This window comes from Siphateles boraxobius, unplaced genomic scaffold, assembly GCF_051911475.1.
Source record: "Siphateles boraxobius isolate OS27281-9 unplaced genomic scaffold, OSU_SipBor_1 25, whole genome shotgun sequence".
Classification (NCBI taxonomy): Eukaryota; Metazoa; Chordata; class Actinopteri; order Cypriniformes; family Leuciscidae; genus Siphateles; species Siphateles boraxobius.
Genome location: NW_027508866.1, coordinates 25,324,315 through 25,345,862, shown reverse-complemented (window position 1 = coordinate 25,345,862; position 21,548 = coordinate 25,324,315).

Here is a 21,548-nt window from a genome sequence, read left to right as displayed (position 1 = left end):
CCAGCCTGTTTCATTACTCAAAACCGCAATCATGGGTAAGACTGGCGACCTGACTGCTGTCCAGAAGGCCATCATTGACACCCTCAAGCAAGAGGGTAAGACAGAAATAAATTTCTGAACAAATAGGCTGTTCCCAGAGTGCTGTATCAAGGCACCTCAGTGGGAAGTCTGTGGGAAGGAAAAAGTGTGGCAAAAAAACGCTGCCCAATGAGAAGAGGTGACCGGACCCTGAGGAAGATTGTGGAGAAGGACCGATTCCAGACCTTGGGGGACCTGCGGAAGCAGTGGACTGAGTCTGGAGTAGAAACATCCAGAGCCACCGTGCACAGGCGTGTGCAGGAAATGGGATACAGGTGCCGCATTCCCCAGGTCAAGCCACTTTTGAACCAGAAACAGCGGCAGAAGCGCCTGACCTGGGCTACATTGAAGCAACACTGGACTGTTGCTCAGTTTTGCATGTCATTCGGAAATCAAGGTGCCAGAGTCTGGAGGAAGACTGGGGAGAAGGAAATGCCAAAATGCCTGAAGTCCAGTGTCAAGTACCTACAGTCAGTGATGGTCTGGGGTGCCATGTCAACTGCTGGTGTTGGTCCACTGTGTTTTATCAAGGGCAGGGTCAATGCAGCTAGCTATCAGGAGATTTTGGATTACTTCATGCTTCCATCTGCTGAAAAGCTTTATGGAGATGAAGATTTCATTTTTCAGCACGACCTGGCACCTGCTCACAGTGCCAAAACCACTGGTAAATGGTTTACTGACCATGGTATTACTGTGCTCAATTGGCCTGCCAACTCTCCTGACCTGAACCCCATAGAGAATCTGTGGGATATAGTGAAGAGAAAGTTGAGAGACGCAAGACCCAACACTCTGGATGAGCTTAAGGCCGCTATCGAAGCATCCTGGGCCTCCATAACACCTCAGCATTGCCACAGGCTGATTGCCTCCATGCCACGCCGCATTGAAGCAGTCATTTCTGCAAAAGGATTCCCGACCAAGTATTGACTATTGGGGGCATAACTGAACATAATTATTTGAAGGTTGACTTTTTTTTTTGTATTAAAAACACTTCTTTTATTGGTTGGATGAAATATGCTAATTTTTTGAGACAGGAATTTTGGGTTTTCATGAGCTGTATGCCAAAATCATCAGTATTAAAACAATAAAAGACCTGAAATATTTCAGTTGGTGTGCAATGAATCTAAAATATATGAAAGTTTAATTTTTATCATTACATTATGGAAAATAATTAACTTTATCACAATATGCTAATTTTTTGAGAAGGACCTGTACATTTTTAACTAGCAGAATAATAATGCATCCCGATACACATAGTCTCACTTTTAGTTACGTCTTTTAATTATTATAGTATTTTGAAGGGCAAAAACATGAACTTTAACTATTGGCTTTACTTCTACATTCAGCTGTCACTTTAGCACGAGGCCAGTAGCATAGCATTAGTACCTCAGCTCCACCCACGCTCCGCCTCTTTGCCACTTTTTCTTTTATCCGGGAGTGACGAGAGCTGACGCGATGCCAAGATGGCGACGGTTGGCCCCGCCTACTTTAGGCTTCAAAAGCACTCTTCAGAAACCTACGGGTGACGTCACGGACACTACGTCCATATTTTTTTACAGTCTATGGTGTGGGCCCACTGCAGTGAATGTTGTTGCATATAGCCTTTCTCAGTGCACTAAACTGTAACTTTAACACTCAGAGTGTATTTCTTTATAATTTGTCTTGATAATAATTGTATTTAACTGAGTTTATCGGTATCCTATACTGATTTTATTTGTTCCGAATCCTGGTTTTATTAGTACGGGTAACGTTATCTGAGAGATTGCCTTTCGGGGCTTAAACCGTTTTGTTTTCTGTGAATTTGATTGTGTGAACCAGTTACATGTTTTAAAATAATTTATTGAGCCTTTTAACATTGATCATTCATTTTCATTAAATCATTTATTTGTCTTGTACTCTTACCAGAGTGTTGTTTTTTTCTGTAGGGGTAAAATCTTTGCGTGGCAGGGGGAGCTCGCCCGCCACTCGACCAGTCACGGATATAGAGATTGCTAATGTGACGTCATCGTGACGTATTACCAGTGGTGAACGCAAAGCATTTTGGGAATCCGTGGCACAAACAGAAGGCGCCAGACTTGATTGCATGGAGGGAAGAACGCAGTGTTCAAGATGCCGTCTACCTGCTGTGTTATAAACTGCAATAGTCCTTCTTGCACAGTTTTGAAAACGAACATTACGGGTTATTTTAAGGACATGTTTGTGTATGCTCGTAGACACTCACTCTGAAGCGGTCAGAGGCGATTCTAAAAGATTCAAAAAGTCGAGACAGGACCCATCGTCAAAATTCTATACCCACCCAGGGAACTACACTAACATTTTCCACTGGTGGCACTTGCGCTACTAACTTTTTCAGTTACTAGCGCAAAACATGATTTGGTCGCACAAATTATTTATATAGTAAGCCACTCTGGATAATAATGACCAATAGTGAAACTGTATTGCATACAGATGTGCTTTTTATTTTACTCTCCATCTTTTAAAACACATGCCTTCTTGTTTTCTTTAAAAATGGTTGGGATAGATTTACTGCAATAGAAAATACAGTAGCCTACACAATAAAGTGCTAAATTAATTTCTTTTGGATTTCACCATGCTATGGTTGGCACAGATGGGCAGACTTCTGAACTCTTAAGGAAAAGTAAAATAAATATAATATGTCATTGTGAAGCTTCAATGATTCGTGTTTGAATTGTTTTGACGCAGTTACAAATTTGGACAGTCCTGCAATTGAAGGCCCACAGAATTTACAGTAGGGCTGCACGATATTGGTAAAAAAATGACATTGCGATATTTGATTTTTCTGCGATATATATTGCGATATAAAAACAATTTCACCAGATGACTTGAATAGCTCTACTTGGAAAGAATGAATCATTCTAGAATGACTCTTGAGTTCAGTGTTGGACAGATCAGTTGTTATTTTAACCATTCATTAAAGTGAATCGGTTCAAAGGAGTCAGTTCGCGAATCGGACGTGTCATTAAAGGACCACGGCACACGTTGTGTGATTATCCAGGCAGTTTAGGACATCGCACAAGATTTGTCTCAACACAGAAAACATTTCATCACCAGATAGATTTTTTGTTTTGTTTATTGAAAGAGTGGTTTATGCCATCTGAATGTGTGGAAAGCTTTTCAGAGAAGATGAGGCAACGTTATTTTAGCACATTTCACAACCAGTGGTAGTTCAGAAAAAAAAAACTTCGGTCTTCCGACCTTTTACCATCGTGTATTCTCAAAGATATTCAGTCAACTCAATTCATTATTATGAGCGAGGGAGGGAGAGAGAGCGCGCGCGCGACTGGGGCTTTCACTCTCTCTGCTCGTTCTCTCAGTTAAACAAGCGCGAATCCGCGAAGCCAACTTGATGTGTTGAATGCTCAGAGCCCGTTATAAAACGTATTCTTAAAATACACATTTCTGTTTTAATAAATGCTCATAGTAAATCATAGCATATTGCCTAAAACATTAGGTAGGTACAAAAATAATCAAACGGTGATACATTTGCGACCCATTAAAAATTAGGGTCGCAATGGCATTTCAAAAGGTCGCATATGCGACCATTTTGGTCGCAGTGTAGTTCCCTGCCACCACTCAAACTTAGTTCATTCAAAACAAACTAGAAAATAGACTCAAAGTGCTAAATACCTGAATTATCCTTTAAGAACGGATCAATATATTTGTTTTCCTTAATTTTAATGAACCCTAACTTTATTCTCATCTGAATGGTAAATAATTGATTTTCGTATAAAATTATACTACCATTAAAAACACATTTGATTTTTTTAATCAATGTAGAATATGTAACTGCTCTGAAGAAAAGAAATGAAAACCAATGCGATATGATTAATGTCCAAAAGATGTAACCCACAGACTGTTTTGAAATGGGGTTGGATGTTGCTTTTAAAACTGTGTGTGTTTTGTTGGGTGACAGTTGTATGTTACAGCTTGACAAGAGTTTAGAGTGTGACAAAAGCACAATGTTGTGTTTTATTGCGAGTGTAAGTTACACAAATATAAGTAAACACTTTGCAGTTTGAATGATAACCTCTATGAACAAAATGAGGGAGTATGTTTTATGTTTCCACTGTTTGATCGCGCCTCTCTCTCTCTCTCTCTCTCTCACACACACACACACACAGTTCGATCGCGCCCGCGCCTCTCTCTCTCGCGGGCGCACACACACACACACACACACGCACACACTCCAGCATTGCAATCTTGACATGAATTGCGATTGCATGCAGATAGATGAGAGAGAGCGAGGAGTGTGGTGCTTAAAACTTTAGCATACTTTTGAACGGACGACAGTTTTCTGGTATGGTCCGACAATGTTTTCTTTAGCCCGCTGCATTTTGTAGGATTATATTCTGTTTTTCACGCTATTTTTATTTATTTATTTCATGCCAGAACACTAGCCTGCTATGCCAGCCCATGTAAACCGATGTAAACGGGCCAAACATACCCATAATTCTTTGCGTTCTGATGACGTTGCCGCCCAGTTGGTCACATGTCTTAGCGATCTCTATATGCGCCCGCCACTCGGCCAGTCACAGATATATGCGCCCGCCACTCGGCCAGTCACGGATATATGCGCCCGCCACTCGACCAGTCCACGGATATATGCGCCCGCCACTCGACCAGTCCACGGATATATGCGCCCGCCACTCGACCAGTCACAGATATATGCGCCCGCCACTCGAACTTACACAATATGTAATGCATGTTTTTAAACCAAATGCAGCGCATATCCCCTGAAGCCAGCGGGAGCCAGAACGGTACGCACAATAGGTCAATATTCACCATTAACCAAACGCTTTTTGCCTGACTTACAACTATCTACCAGCTTTTTTTAATCCTGAGCACTAGTCTCGTGAGGCTTGCGCCTGCCTCAAAATCTCTCAGTGTTTTAATATTAGGGGTGGGAATCTCTAGGCACCTCACGATTCGATTCGATTACGATTCAGAGGGCTGCGATTCGATGCTAAAGCGATTATCGATTATCTGAATCTTTTTTTTGTGTGTGTGTGACTATAAATACTTTGCTTTAAAAGTACCAAGTAATGACCCATAAAAAATTTACGAAAATTATATTTTATTAACATTGTAAAGAACCAACAGGAAAATAAATGTGTGCCTGAACTAGCAGCATACTTGTAGTAAATTAATAATATAACAAGAACAAATTATAACAAACTTCAACATATTCTGAATCTCTAACATAAAATAGTGCAATATACAATCTTTCAAAAAATGAAAATAAACATTTTGCAGTAGCAAAATAGGCCACAATGAAAATTGAAATTGTGCAAATGTGTGGCAGTGCAAATGTGCTTAGCTAAATCAAATGTGCAAGTTCTTGTGTAAGAACAGGAGCTGGTCTACATGTTCAGATGCAAGTGCGCTCCGCTGTGCTGTTACTATATCTCCTGCCGTAGAAAAGACTCTCTCTGCAGAGACACTGGTGCCAGGAATACACAAGTATCTTTTGGCCAACTTGGAAATCAGAGGAAACATCATCTGACTCTTATTCCACCAGCTAAGAGGGTCCTCGGAGAGAGGGAGTGATGGAGCACTACGGTACTTGGTAACTTCTTCCTCCGCTCTGGCATAAGCAGACATGGGCTGCTGCTGGACTCTAGCATCAGTAAAGGTCTGCCCCAGCAGATTCTCTAGCAGAGAAGATGATGACTTTCTTTTGTTAGAAGGGCCTTGGTGTTGCTCCTCCTCAGTGGTGGTCAGGGTGTCTTCTTCCCTAAATGTGTTGTGCTCTGGGGTTTCCTCCTCTTCAACTCTCACCTCTTGCTGTAGGTAAACACAATGAGAAGAACAGGTAAACACAAAAGCAATACATTTTTAAATCATTATCTTCAATCCGAACAACATTTTGAACAAAATTTTCAAAACACAAATGTACTTGTTCTATGCAATATAAAAACATTGTATTATTATAGAATTATTTTGTTATAATAATAATTAAATCATAAGTCATAAGCCCAGAGTGACATTTTACATGAATAAAAAAAGCAGAATTACCTCTAGCGATGCAATCACTCTTCCATACATCTCCCCTCTCTCCTCCTCAGAAAGAAAAGGCAGGCCCTTGAATCGCGGGTCCAGAGCAGAAGCTGTGATAAGAGTGTTTCTCTCTTGCTCGCTTTTGTATCTCTTGCTGAGGTCCCCACTGATGGCTTGCTTTATCTCCCGGACCATTGTTGACTCTCCAATACTGTCCTTCGTGTCCTGGATGAGTTGAGCTTGCAAAGGAGCAATCAAACAGATGGTGGGGCTGCTCTCCTCTGACATGAGAATAGTTGCATCGTTCATTGGCTTTAGGGCCTTGATAATATCCTCTGCATTTGAGATGTCTGCTTCACTGAGCGTGCAGATCTCAGACTCTCCTCTCCTTACCTGAGGAGACAGTAAGGCAGCAGAGACTGCAGGCTGTTGCTCCAGAAACCTGTCAACCATCTCATACGCACTATTCCACCTGGTACTCACATCTGTTTTCAGCTTGTGTTTCGGCAGACCAAGTAGAATCTGCTTCTCTTCAAGCTGGTGTTTTGCAGTGGTACTGCGGTGAAAATACTTAGTAATGCGTCTCACCCTGCCTAGTAGCCTTGACACAGTGGGCAACTTGAGCGCCCGCTGAGAGGCCAGGTTAAGTGTGTGGGCATAGCACTTCATGTGCAGAAAATTACACAGTTCAGCAGCAACTGCCATGTTGGATGCGTTATCAGTATCTAAAACTAAATCTTTTTTAGTGATCTGCCATTCCTCTGCTACATTTTTTAACAGCTCAGCCATATTTGCACCCGTGTGGCTCTCATTCACTACTCTTGTCTGGAGCACATGAGACGCTAGCTGCCACTCATCTGTAATAAAATGCGCAGTTACGGTGACATAAGATTCTGTGGCAATGGATGTCCACGCATCACATGTTACAGCTATCCTACCCGCTTTCTTCAGTGATTCCATGACTTCGGTTTTGGTCTTGTTGTAGAGTGTGGGGATCGCTGTGTCTGTAAAATATCTCCGAGATGGGACGTTGTATCTCGGCTCCAAAGTGTGCAACATAGCGCGAAAGCCCTGGTTCTCAACGACTGAATATGGACGCAAATCCTTGGCAATAAAAGTTGCGATTGATTGTGTAATGCGCTTTGCCCTTTCCGAGCCGGGTGGAAGCTTTGACAATATTGTTTGCTCGATGGTCCTCTGTTTGGCAGCAACGACCGGTACAGCCGAGTGCTTTTCCTCCTCTGGGTGGAAACGTGTCATATGGCTTCTCATGTTTGTAGTGTTTCCGAAATATTTCAGTTTATTTCTGCACAGCTTACATATAGTGTGGCTCTTGTCCAGCTCCTTTCCCCCTTGAACTTCATAGAAGCCAAAATATGTCCACACGTCAGCTTTTAGCGAGGAGGGTGTTTGAATTTTCCGCTCAGCCATTGCGTCTCTCTCTGTTATGTGCACGCCACAGACGGTCCGGGCACTGCACTTCCGCGCTTCAGAGTTCCGTCTTTTGCGTTCCGTCAATATTACGTATATATATATATAATATATAAAAAATTTTTTTTTTTTTTTTTTGAAAATCGATTTTTGACATTTGTGAATCGATTCAGAATCGTCCACGTCCGCATCGCGATGCATCTAAGAATCGATTTTTTCCCCCACCCCTATTTAATATACAAGACAAACCCACAGAAAGTGCAATGCTGATCTTATTTTACCTATTTCTCATCTAATCTTATATTTTATTCGCTCTTTTTATCCGTATATTGGAGTGCGCTCGTGGCTCTATTAAGCCTCGCGCCAGCCACGCGATCTTTCACTGTTTACACCTACCAGACACTCGGGATTGATACACGAAAACTCACAGACACTGCAATCCTGCTCTTATTTACCCATTTTCTCACCTTATCTTATATTTTATTCGCTCTTTTTATCCGTATATGGGAGTGCGCTCGTGGCTCTATTAAGCCTCGCGCCAGCCACACCAGCCACACGATCTGTCACTGTTCACACCTATCAGACACTCCTCATGATACAGGAGAGCGCACAGACAGTGCAATACAGATCTTATTGACCTATTTCTCATCTGATCTTATATTTTATTCGCTCTTTTTATCCGTATATGGGAGTGCGCTCGTGGCTCTATTAAGCCTTGCGCCAGCCACACGATCTCTCACTGTTTACACCTATCAGACACCCCTAAAGATACACAAGAACACACAGACAGTGCAATACAGATCTTATTGATCTATTTCTCATCTGATCTTATATTTTATTCGCTCTTTTTATCCGTATATGGGAGTGCGCTCCTGTCTCTATAAAGCCTCGCACCAGCCACGCGATCTCTCACTGTTTACATTTATCATACACTCCTAAGATACACAAGAACACACAGACAGTGCAATACAGATCTTATTTACCTATTTCTCATCTGATCTTATATTTTATTCGTCTCTTTTTGCCCGTGATGAAACGCGTCTCGATCCTGGCTCTTACATCACCAGCACTGTCTGTGGGGTTGTCTTGTATATTAAAACAGTGAGAGATTTTGAGGCAGGCGCAAGCCTCACGAGACTGGTGCTCAGGATTAAAAAAAGCTGGTAGATAGTTGTAAGTCAGGCGAAAAGCGTTTGGTTAATGGTGAATATTGACCTATTGTGTGTACCGTTCTGGCTCCCGCTGGCTTCAGGGGATATGCGCTGCATTTGGTTTAAAAACATATATTACATATTGTGTAATTTCGAGTGGCAGGCGCATACAATGCATTGGCAGGCGCATTTATCCGTGACTGGTCGAATGGCAGGCGCATATATCCGTGACTGGTCGAGTGGCAGGCGCATATATCCGTGACTGGTCGGGTGGCAGGCGCATATATCTGTGACTGGTTGAGTGGCAGGCGCATATATCTGTGACTGGTCGAGTGGCGAGTGGCAGGCGCATATATCTGTGACTGGTCGAGTGGCAGCTCCCCCTGCCACGCAAAGATTTTACCCCCTCTCGTTTTTTTCAGGAGGGTTTTTCTAACTTTATCAGTTAAGGGATGTCAAGAGTTAATTCTGAGTAACTTCATATTAAAGTATAGATTATTATTCTATTTTTGTACAATAAACTTAATTCATTTAGTGACAATGGAGGGGCCTAACTACAACATCTGTAGGCATATAGTTAATGAATTTGGGGCGTTCCCTATTTAGTCACAAGAAGGACAGGTAGGGAGCGTTACATCATCAGTGTATTTTTACAACATTAGGACGCGGTCCGCTACAACAGGCTTGTACTAATAGTGGTTAAAAGAAAGATGGAAAAACAAGTTATAACTGTAATTAAACTAGACTATACCTGTTCAATCTCCATACAGCATATTATCTGGCTCTGTGGGCATTATTGTCCGACTTCGGGTCGAAATGAACACGGCTACTGAGAGTTTGTTTTGATCATTCCGTGAGATGAGAGATTGTCCTGACACACATCCTGCGAGCTCGTGAGGCTCGGCCTTCTGGCCCGGCAGCAGCTGCTCATTTGCATTTAAAGGGATACGCACTAAAACGGTGCGTTTTTCTGAGCCTCAAAAAGTGACAATTTAAACATGATGTAAAAAAGTATCTGCTGGTATTTTGAGCTAAAACTTCACATACACACTCTGGGGACATCTGAGACTTATTTTTACATCTTGTGAAAAGGGGCATAATAGGTCCCCTTTAAATTAGGGCAATCAACCTATTGCAGTTATTTTTGCAACGTAGGCCTACCGTTGCCGGTCGGCAGGCGTCAATGACTCGCAGTTTCAATAAACATATTTGTCATTCAAATACACTCATGTAATGTCATTCATATTCACTTCATGGCTGCAGCGAGTAAAATGTGTACTACAACCCCAAATCAGAAAAAGTTGGGGCATTTTGTAAAATGCAATAAAATCAAGAATCTGTGATTTGTTCATTCTATTTAACCTTTTATTAGCTGACAAAAGAACAAAGAAACGTTTTCCAATGTTTTCACTGACCAACATAATTGAATTTTGTAAATATTAACAAATTTAGATTTTGATGGCTGCAACACACCCCAAAAAAGTTGGGACAGAGACCAAATAAAAGTGAAAAGATTATCCAAATTAGATTATCCAACTCTTTTGAAACAGTCCACAATGAGCAGGTGAATTGGTAATAGCTGAGGGTAGCGTGTTTGGGTGTAAAAGTGCTTCTCAGTATTTTTAAGCAAAGATGGGTCATGGCTCATCACTTTGTGCCAAATATCTTGAGAAAATTGTCAAACAATTAAAAAATCACATTTCTCAATGCAAGATTGCAAAGCATTTATGCCTTTCATCATCTTCCATACATAATATTGTCACAAGATTCAGGGAATCCAGAGAAATCTCAGTCTGTGTTGGGTAAGGCAGTAGACCTCTGTTGAATGTGCCTGACCTTTGAGCCCTCAGATGGCATTGCACAAGATACCATCATGCTAATCTGTTAAATACAGCCGCATGTGCTCAGGAGTAATTTGAAGAACCATTTTCACTGAACACAGTCTGACGCTGCATCAAGAAATGCCATTTGAATCTGTTACGCAAGTAGAAAGCTTTACATCAGTTCCATGTGGAGATGTCAGGGAGTTCTCTGGGCCTGAGCTCATCTCAGATGGTCTAGAAGACAGTGGAAATGTGTGCTGTGGTCTGAGTCCATGTTTCAGCTTGTTTTTGGGTGAAAATGGACATCGAGTTCTCAGTCCCAAAGACAAAAGGGACCAACCAGACTTTCACCAGCGACAGGTGCAAAACAAACATCTGTGCTGGTATTGAGGTGCATCATTGCAAACGGTATGGGTAACTTGCACTATTGTGAAGGTACCATTGACATGGAGGGATATACACTCACCTAAAGGATTATTAGGAACACCATACTAATACTGTGTGTTTGACCCCTTTCGCCTTCAGAACTGCCTAAATTCTACGTGGCATTGATTCAACAAGGTGCTGAAAGCATTCTTTAGAAATGTTGGCCCATATTGATAGGATAGCATCTTGCAGTTGATGGAGATTTGTGGGATGCACATACAGGCCACGAAGCTCCCGTTCCATTACATCCCAAAGATGATCTATCGGGTTGAGATCTGGTGACTGTGGGGGCCATTTTAGGACAGTGAACTCATTGTCATGTTCAAGAAACCAATTTGAAATGATTCAAGCTTTGTGACATGGTGCATTATCCTGCTGGAAGTAGCCATCAGAGGATGGGTACATGGTGGCCATAAAGGGATGGACATGGTCAGAAACAATGCTAAGGTAGGCCGTGGCATTTAAACGATGCCCAATTGGCACTAAGGTGCCTGAAGTGTGCCAAGAAAACATCCCCCACACCATTACACCACCACCACCAGCCTGCACAGTGGTAACAAGGCATGATGGATCCATGTTCTCATTCTGTTTACGCCAAATTCTGACTCTACCATCTGAATGTCTCAACAGACATCGAGACTCATCAGACCAGGCAACATTTTTCCAGTCTTCAACTGTCCAATTTTGGTGAGCTCTTGCAAATTGTAGCCTCTTTTTCCTATTTGTAGTGGAGATGAGTGGTACCCGGTGGGGTCTTCTGCTGTGGTTGCCCGTCCGCCTCAAGGTTGTGCGTGTTGTGGCTTCACAAATGCTTTACTGCAGACCTCGGTTGTAACGAGTGCTTATTTCAGTCAAAGTTGCTCTTCTATCAGCTTGAATCAGTCGGCCCATTCTCCTCTGACCTCTAGCATCAACAAGGCATTTTCGCCCACAGGACTGCCGCATACTGGATGTTTTTCCCTTTTCACACCATTCTTTGTAAACCCTAGAAATGGTTGTGCGTGAAAATCCCAGTAACTGAGCAAATTGTGAAATACTCAGACCGGCCTGTCTGGCACCAACGACCATACCACGCTCAAAATTGCTTAAAATCACCTTTCTTTCCCATTCTGACATTCAGTTTGGAGTTCAGGAGATTGTCTTGACCAGGACCACACCCCTAAATGCATTGAAGCAACTGCCATGTGATTGGTTGATTAGATAATTGCATTAATGAGAAATTGAACAGGTGTTCCTAATAATCCTTTAGGTAAGTGTATTTGGATTGTACAGAGACATAAACTGCCATCAATATGACATCTTTCCTGGGAAGCAAGACAATGCCAGGCCTCGTTCTGCACGTGCTACAACTGAGTGGTTTCTAGACACTCAGCACCATAGAAGGGATGTGCCTGCCTGTTTACTGCAGTCCAGATATGTCTCTTATGGATAATGTATGACCCATCATGAAAAGGAGAATCTGGCAACGATGACCACAGACTGTTGAGCGGCTGTCTTGTATCAGACAAGATTGGGCCAATATTCCACTAGCAAAACTCCAACAATTAGTATCCTCAACTCCCAAATGATTAAAAAGTGTAATTAAAAGGAAAGTTGAAGTGACACAGTGGTACTGGTAAACATGTCTCTGTACCAACTTTTTTGGGGTGTAGTGCAGCCATCAAAATCAAAATTTGTTCATATTTACGAAATACAATTATGTTGGTCAGTGAAAACTTTGGAAAACTTTTCTTTGTACTTTTGGCAGTTAAAAAGTTTAAAAAGAATGAACAAATAACAGATTCTTGATTGTATTTCATTTTACAAAATGTCCCAACTTTTTCTGATTTGGGGTTGTAAATATAGCCTACTTTAGCTCTACCCTCAAGGCTCTCTGGATGCACACCTAGAAGGGCTATTATGGGGTCTTCTGGGATTTCATAATGGAAGATTTCTTTAACCCTCTGAGGTCGGCTATCGCTGGTGCGATAGTCTCGCTTTTTTTCTTATCAGTGCAAAAGAAACTCAAAATACTCTGTTGATTTTGATCTTACATATTAAGTGTTGGATATCATTAGATCCTGATAAGTGTCTAGTTTTTTGTGGATACTCACAATAAAAACCAAATGTTTTGCTTTTCGCCAAATAAAGAAAAACAAACATGATGCGTGTTCTGCCTTTTCTCTGTCAGTTAAGTCCATTCTGAAACGCATCCGAAAATTAACTAATTCCGCGAATACTTGTCATACAGGCATAATTTCTTTTGTCCTTGCATTCTTTGGGACCCTGTGACACAGCTGTGTGAAAGGGCTAATTAATATGCAGCTCATTATGTATGTGGCACATTATCCGGCCTTTGTCTTCTCAGGTGTGAACACGCCTCCACGCATATTGCCTTTTCAAACAAAATAAAATTTAAATCAATGTATTGTTTTGTGTAAATGATTAGGCAGGATGATTTTCAGATCATTTTGAAGCAAAAATTCTAGGCAACAACACCCATTAGTCAAAAGTCTTGTGGACACATATTTAAGTATGTGTTTTCTGGCCTTATTTCAGACACTTTAAGTTTTAGTTTTTTCAATAACCACGCATAAACATTATTCTCTAAAAAATACAAACATGTACATGTTGCTCACATATTACGGTAGCCCTGTTTGTGCTATATAGAGTGAATTTACACCTTTGCCATTAACATGTTTATAAATAACTGAAAAAAGCACAAATGTCAGAACACCTCAAGGACCCCAAAAACCCCGTAGACCTCAGAGGGTTAAGGGCATCAAATATATCTTTCCAGATATATTTCTTAATTTTGGACATGACCACAAAATATGAGTGTGGTTACCAACATGTTGGCCACAATTTCTCCAGCACTTGTCTGAGCAGGATGGATTCAATTTTGCAATTATCTGTGGAGTTTGAAAAAATCTGGTTATTATCTTTATCATTTGGTTATTATCATTTGAATTCCCTCCAGACATTAGAGTTGGTCACAAGATGTACCTCTCCACAAGCTTCTTCCCAAGTTTCAAGAGGAACCGTTTCATTAATTTCGGCCTCCCATTTTTCCTTGATCTGTAATGTTAAAAAAGGGGTAAAATATCCTTTAGAAATAATTTTTTTGACCGCATGTCCAATTTGTATTACTTTAAAATAACCTTCTATTGAGGAGTTTTTTTATTTATAATTTCCAGTTCCTTATGCGTTGTGAGGAAATGTCTCAGTTGTAAATATCTAAAAAAAAATCAGACCTTGGAGTGTAAATTGATTTCTTATTTGTTCAAATTATTTAAGTGTGTCATTATGAAATAATTAGTGCAGATAATGAAGTCCATATTGTGACCACTTTTTGAAACCCACGTCTGTACGAGATGATGCAAAGTCATTAAGATAGCCGATGCTTGCTGCAGATGAGATTTTCTTAGACAAACCAAAGGATCTTTGTATAGTTCTCCAAAATTTTAAAGTAACTTTGGTCCATTTACACATGGAGACATTTTTTAATGATACACTGGAAAAGGGTTCTATTTTAAGGGCCATGTAACAGAGGCACTTTTCATTATTGATCCGATTCCTCAATATTGAGAAGTTTGTGTCTTCTCTCAACCATGAAACCAGGGGCCTCAATTGAGCTGCCCAAAAGTAAAACCTAAAGTTTGGGAGTCCCAGCGCCATTTGTTTTTGGCCGATTGTATTATTTTAAGCCTTATTTATTGGCTGTTTTCCTTGCCAAACAAATTTAGAAATTATTTTAATCAGCAAATCAAAGATAGATTTTGGCACTTCTATAGGTAACATCTGAAACAAATGGGGTAATCTCGGCAGGATATTCATACGAATAAATTCAACACGGCCAATCAGAGAGAATAAAGATGCCCAAGTATTTAAAGCCATTCTTGGGCCATTTGAACCTGCTTTTAATTTGGATTTGTTTTGAAATATGACCATTAACGTCTATGGCTTCAGTTTGATCCATATTCACTTTATATCCAGAGTAGTACCCATACTTCTGTTAGGAAAAGTAGGACCTCATCAGCGTATAATGACTGTAGTTTCAGGTGATCTCAGAGCGGTTGAGATCGCTTTGTTCATAGGATTGTCTTATTTCTTGTATTGCTGCTAGATGGCGCTGTTCATCCACTTTACAACATGACTGTTTCCCTGTAGCAAAGCAATGCTGCACAAACAAACCTTGAGTGAAGCTTGCTGAATCTTATGAATATTTGAATGTAAACACTGCAACCATTAAAATGAGCACAGGTGACTTAGTTCTGTAGACAATTTTTTACTGAATTACAATAATAATAATAATAATAATAATAATAATGTATTGTGCTCAACCGGAATATATCTTCCATTATTACAGTGAAATTAGTCTTTTTTTATTTTCAGTGACAATCCACTTATTATATATATATATATATATATATATAGTGTTAGTAAGAGAAGGAGTGTGATTAGGCATAAAAAAAATATTTGTTTGGTTCCGGTTTCCGACTGACCCTGTCAATTTATGTGCGACCCAAATTTGTTTTATGAGCTTGGGGAAGAAATAATACAAGTTAAATAAATACACAAATAAAAAACTTTGAGGCGAACTATAATTTATGTTTTTGTACAGCACCGTATTTGTATAGCCTGTTGTCCTCCAGCAATGCTAACAAACGAGGCAGCCACGGGCGTTCACACATCATTGTTGCCTGTAGATGCACTGCTGCGCTCGTGACAGGGCGCATGAACTGAACGAGCAGAGATAGAGATAGAGAGAGAGCCCCGGTCGCGCGGGCGCACTCTCTCTGCGGAGCCAGGCGAAAGTATAGGCTTCACCGTCAGTGGCGTATCCAGGACATTTTTTGTGGGGTGGCCAAGATGGGACACAAAGCTAGTGTGGGGTGGCCATGGCATAGCAAAGTTAATGTGTATATGTACGCAGCCGACCATGGTTCGAATCCCGGTCCTTTGCTTCATGTCACATCCTCTCTCTCTCCCATGATTTCCTGTCTCATAACTGGTCAAATAAAGGTGACTATCCTGTTAAAAACAGTCCTAACCACCTATCACAGTCCCCAAGTATCTCTGGTTATTTTAACATGTCTATTTTTAATCAGTAATTATGGTCAGGATAGGGTTAACATTTTCTAAGAGCTATTTTCTTGTAGTGGATTAACTTGTCTCTTCATAAGTTAGAGTAGCAAAATAAACTGCTCTTAACTCATCCTATATAGAATAACATGCATCAGTCATCAACTCATCATCTGTGTCACCTGTATTGTTACCTTAGTTTGCTTTACTAATTGAGGCACCATCTTGTGGTTACATAAAAACACAGAAATCCAACAGGACAAACCAAAATGCTTAAAGATAGGACCTTACCTGTAAAAGCAAAATAAAAACTAAGCTTTTAAGAAAAAAACAAATATTTGTTGTTCTTTACATGCTTAGTATATGTTATTATTTAGCTTAGATATAATTTGTTAGAGATACTGGAATTTGAATTTCTTAATTTGTTCTTTGCAAGGTGTGTTTTTATTTAACCACAAGAGGGGACTTAAACTAGTAAAGCAAACACGGGTAACAGGTAACACAGAGGATGACCTGATGACTGAATAATATCATTAGGATGCCTTGTGATGTATGAAAATGTGCAAAAAGTGGTTTTCAACTAAGACAGTATTCATATCCAAGGCCCCGATGAAGGTATAAATTTAAACATTGGCTTTGATTCAGCATACATTAATAAGTTAATTTAAGTGAAGATGAGCTAACTGATACAAACAAAAACAGCCCTTAAATAACAGAGCAAATAAATAAATCACAGCTTGTTCTTGTGTTATAACTTAAATCTAGACTTTCACACTATATTTCACACACGGGTTGGCCAAAAATATAACGTTAGCTCTATTGAACACACACATCTGCAAAAAACACCCTCAAGTCTTCAGTCCAGAAAATAGCATTCCATGGCGGTGTAATGAGTGGAAATAAGGTGTGGCCCCTTTAAGAGCTGCGCGCGCGCCCTCTTCAACTGTCTGCACTCTGCACTCTTAACTTGGTTTGCAGGCTGCTAAGCTAGCTAGTACAGTGTAGTTCGACTTTTTCAATTTTCCTACACATTCAGAGGGAACTACGATATAACTAAACATTAAATTACCATACCTCTCAATCTACAGATTCCAGCGTTTTATCATTGTTGCTGTTGTAACTGTGACCGACCGTCCTCCTGTTTCACGGAGCAGCAGCAGCCAGCGCGCTCATCTCATGGGTCACCTGACCTGCATGGCCAAACGTCCGCTGAGCAGAAATCAGCTCTCACAGCCTCAGTACGACCATTACGGTGTTAGTTAAAAATGTAAAACTGGCCCTAAATCTGTTGATCAGCTGTCATCATTGATTGACAGCATTTCTCTTGTTTCTTGTGTTGACGAACTTGACCAACCACCTATCAGATCTGGGGTGGCCACCAGGGTGGCCAATGAGCTTTCAGGGGTGGCCCTGGCCACCCCAGGCCACCCCCTAGAATCGCCACTGTTCACCGTCTCAAAACTAAGCACTGTCTTGCTCTCTCTCCCTCGCACATATTAATGAAAATAAATCGACACGATGGCAAGGTCGGAAGACTAAAGTTTAATGTGGAGCATTCGGAGATTTATTTTTTCCTGAATTACCTCTGGGTGGGAATTGTGCTAAAATACGTCGCCTTATCTTCTCTGAAAAGCATTCCACACATTCAGTTGACATATAAACCACACTTTAAATAAACGAAAAAACTATCCAGTGATGAAATGTTTTCTGTGATGACACAAATCTTGTGGTATGTCCTAACCGCCGGGATAATCACACAACGTGCACACGTCCGATAATTACATGTCTAATTCGCGAACTAATGACTCATTTGAACCGATTCGTTTTAATGAATGGTTAAAACAACTCATCTTTCCAACACTGAACTCACGAGACGTCTGAATCGGTGTATAACTAATCGGAAACACTTTACAATAAGGCAACCCCGTTTGCCCCCGCGCACACATTTAAAATCAGCGTGTGTGTAACATGCTGGGACACACAAGGTGGTAGAGTACATGTACATGTAGGCTATGTAATGAAAAATAGAGTAGCTTATCAATCGCTACTGTAAATAAAAAATAAAAAATAATAATAATTTCCTTCCTATCCCTTGCTGCCACAAAAAAAAAAAGTCCCTACCGACCCATGACCTCAACTGACAACCAACCGGAACCAAACTTTTTTTTTTTTACGCCTTATACATATTTTAGAGCATCATAACTTAATATACATTTAGATATTCTGTTTTCAACACAGTAAAAAACGATACTCGGTTATAGACATGTGCCGGTATTCGGATGCGATAAATCGCGGTAATGAATATGCACGATATTGTTATCGCGGGGACTTCGAAATACCGTGAAAAATAATAGATCCGAATTTAGATTTTTAGAACGCGCATCAGCTTATTTTCCATCAACCGCTTAAAAAAACAATGCGTATATGCTGCACAAAACACGTGCGCACTTTGATGTAAACAATCCCCACATCACATGTATAAGCACTGTGTGAATGCAGTGTGCACTCTATTCTAATGTAAACAATCCTCACATGGAAAAGAAGCACGGCGGAAGGAGGAACGCTGCCGACTATTTATCCCCCGCATGGCTGCCAACTCTCACGCATTCAGCAGCTTGAGACTCACGCAATTGACACTTTCACACGGTCTCGCGCCACACATCCATTTTCTCACGCAGAGAAAAATCGCGGAGCAAAGAGGACACTGACACCGACAGACTAGACAGAGCAGGTTACTTTTGATATGAAAAAAATATCAGCGCTCAGGTTTTACAACGAAATTCAGACAATAAATACTGTTTTGGTGCTTGTAAATGACGTGACAGATCGCGCGCCTCAGTTCAAGTAAACAGATCATCTGTTACTTTTTATTAAAGATACAGTACAACCCACCGAAAGGTATACGTACTTTCGATCAATCAGTGTTTTTCAACCACGGAAAGAGGTCAATAACACTGCAGGAGAACAATTATGTCACAGAACGTTACATTTACCTCAGGAAAGCCATTTAATGTTAGTTGACTATAAGAAAATAGCTATAGAGAGGAGTATTTTGCTAAATATGTGCACTATATTACATATTTTAATATATGTTTACTTGTCATTATATAATTGTTATTATAATGAAAATTACGGGATATTACATTTTTATATTTATATTATTATTATATTTATATTGTATGCATTATATTTAATTTCTATATTTAATACCAAATGGAGGTCTGTGCACCTAAGTGGAAAGAGATAGAGCAGGTTGTGAGAAAGGCAAGGGCTTCATCATCTCCAGGGCCTAATGGAGTTCCGTACAGAGTGTACAAGAGTGCTTCAGGAGTTCTACGAATTCTGTGGAAATTGATAAAAGTGGCTTGGGAAAAGCAGGTTGTACCTAGAGCATGGCGCAGAGCAGGGGGAGTCTTTATACCCAAAGAAAAAGATGCTACAAGCATCAGTCAGTTTCGCCCTATTTCTCTATTAAACGTCGAAGGAAAGATTTTCTTCAGCATTATTGCTCAGAGATTGTCAACCTACCTATTAAAGAATGGCTTCATTGACACTTCAGTTCAAAAAGCGGGCATTCCAGGATTCTCAGGATGCTTAGAACACATCAGTGTTATCTGGCAACGAATTCAATCAGCTAAAAAGGAGAGGAAGGAGCTCCACGTGACATTCCTGGATTTGGCTAATGCATATGGTTCAGTGCCACATGAGCTTCTTTGGGCATCATTTTATTTTTTCAGGGTACCGATGTCGATAACAAATTTAGTGAAAGCCTATTTTGGAGATTTGCAATTTAGTTTCTCAACTCCAGAATTCAGCACTACATGGCAATGCTTAGAGGTTGGAATAATGGCAGGATGCACCATTTCTCCACTGGCTTTTACCATGGCAATGGAAGTAATCATTAGGGCATCAAAATGGGTAGTAGGAGGAGAGCGCTTGGCTTCTGGGATGCGACTACCACCAATCAGAGCATACATGGATGACATGACAACCATGACTACAACAGTAGCCTGCACTAATCGGTTATTGGGGAAGTTAACAGATCATATTGAATGGGCACGAATGCAATTTAAGCCCTCTAAATCAAGGAGCATCTCCATAATTAAAGGCAAGGTAGTAGATAAAACATTCTTCATTAATGGTGAGGCAATACCAACAGTTTCTCAGAAGCCAGTGAAGAGTCTAGGGAGATGGTACGATGGGGATCTAAAGGACACAGTTCGAGTGGGAGAAGTTAGACGACAAGCAGTGGAAGGGTTGAAGAGCATAAACAGCTGTGCTCTACCAGGCAAACTGAAACTCTGGTGCTTTCAGTTTGGTCTACTGCCAAGGTTGCTGTGGCCACTGACTGTGTATGAGATTTCTTTGACAACAGTGGATAAGCTGGAAGCGTTAATAAGTTCATACATCAGGAAATGGTTGGGAGTTCCACGCTGCCTCAGCAGAGTGGGACTTTATAGTAAAGGAGTATTGCAGCTGCCAGTCTCTGCTTTAACCGAGGAGTTTAAGTGTGCCAAGGTCAGACTGGAAATGACTTTAGCAGAGTCACGTGACAAATGTGTAAGGGAGACAGCCCCTGTGGTAAAAACTGGTAGAAAGTGGTCAGCAAAGAAATCTGTAGTAGAGGCAAAGGCTGACCTTCAAATTGGGGATATCGTGGGACAGGTACAGCATGGAAGAGGGGGTTTTGGGCTCAGTTTAGCTCCTCCTAAATGGCACAAGGCAGGCCCAGCCCAAAGGAGGAAGCTGGTAGTCAACGAGGTGCGAAAGCAGGAGGAGAGGATGAGATGTATAAAGGCCATTTCCCAGGCCAAGCAGGGAGAGTGGATGAGATGGGAGAGTGTGGAACAACGCAAAATGGGCTGGCAAGACCTTTGGTCAATGGAAGAGAGTAGGATCAGTTTCCTTATTAGGTCAACATATGATGTTCTCCCATCACCGCAGAACCTAAACCTCTGGGTAGGAGAGGATCCATCTTGTCCTTTGTGTTCATCACCTGCCACATTAAGGCACATTTTGACAGGATGTAAGGTGGCTCTTAGCCAGGGTTGGTTTACTTGGCGCCATGACCAAGTATTGCGATGTTTGGCTTTAGCATTGGAAGGCAAGCGTAGTATGACCAATAAATTGCCGCCTGTTCTAGCAAAACATTACACGCAGAAGACAATATTCCTCCGCCCAGGCGAGCAACCACCAAGAAAAGGTGCTAACACCAATTCTCGCCCAGGACAACTGGAAGCTGCTAGGGACTGGAAGATGCTGGTTGATCTTGATCAACGGCTTATTTTTCCACCTGAGATTGCCACCACTAACCTATGGCCAGATATTGTTTTGTGGTCTGGATCAGCACGCATTGTTCAACTGATAGAGTTAACAGTGCCATGGGAGGATGCGGTAGATGAGGCATATGAGAGGAAGAAACTGCGGTATGCTCATCTGGCCACTGAAGCAGAACAGCGAGGATGGAGAGTCCAGGTTTATCCAGTGGAAGTGGGTTGTCGTGGTTTTGTGGCACACTCTACAACCCGGTTCCTCAGAGACGTCGGATTCAGTGGCCAAG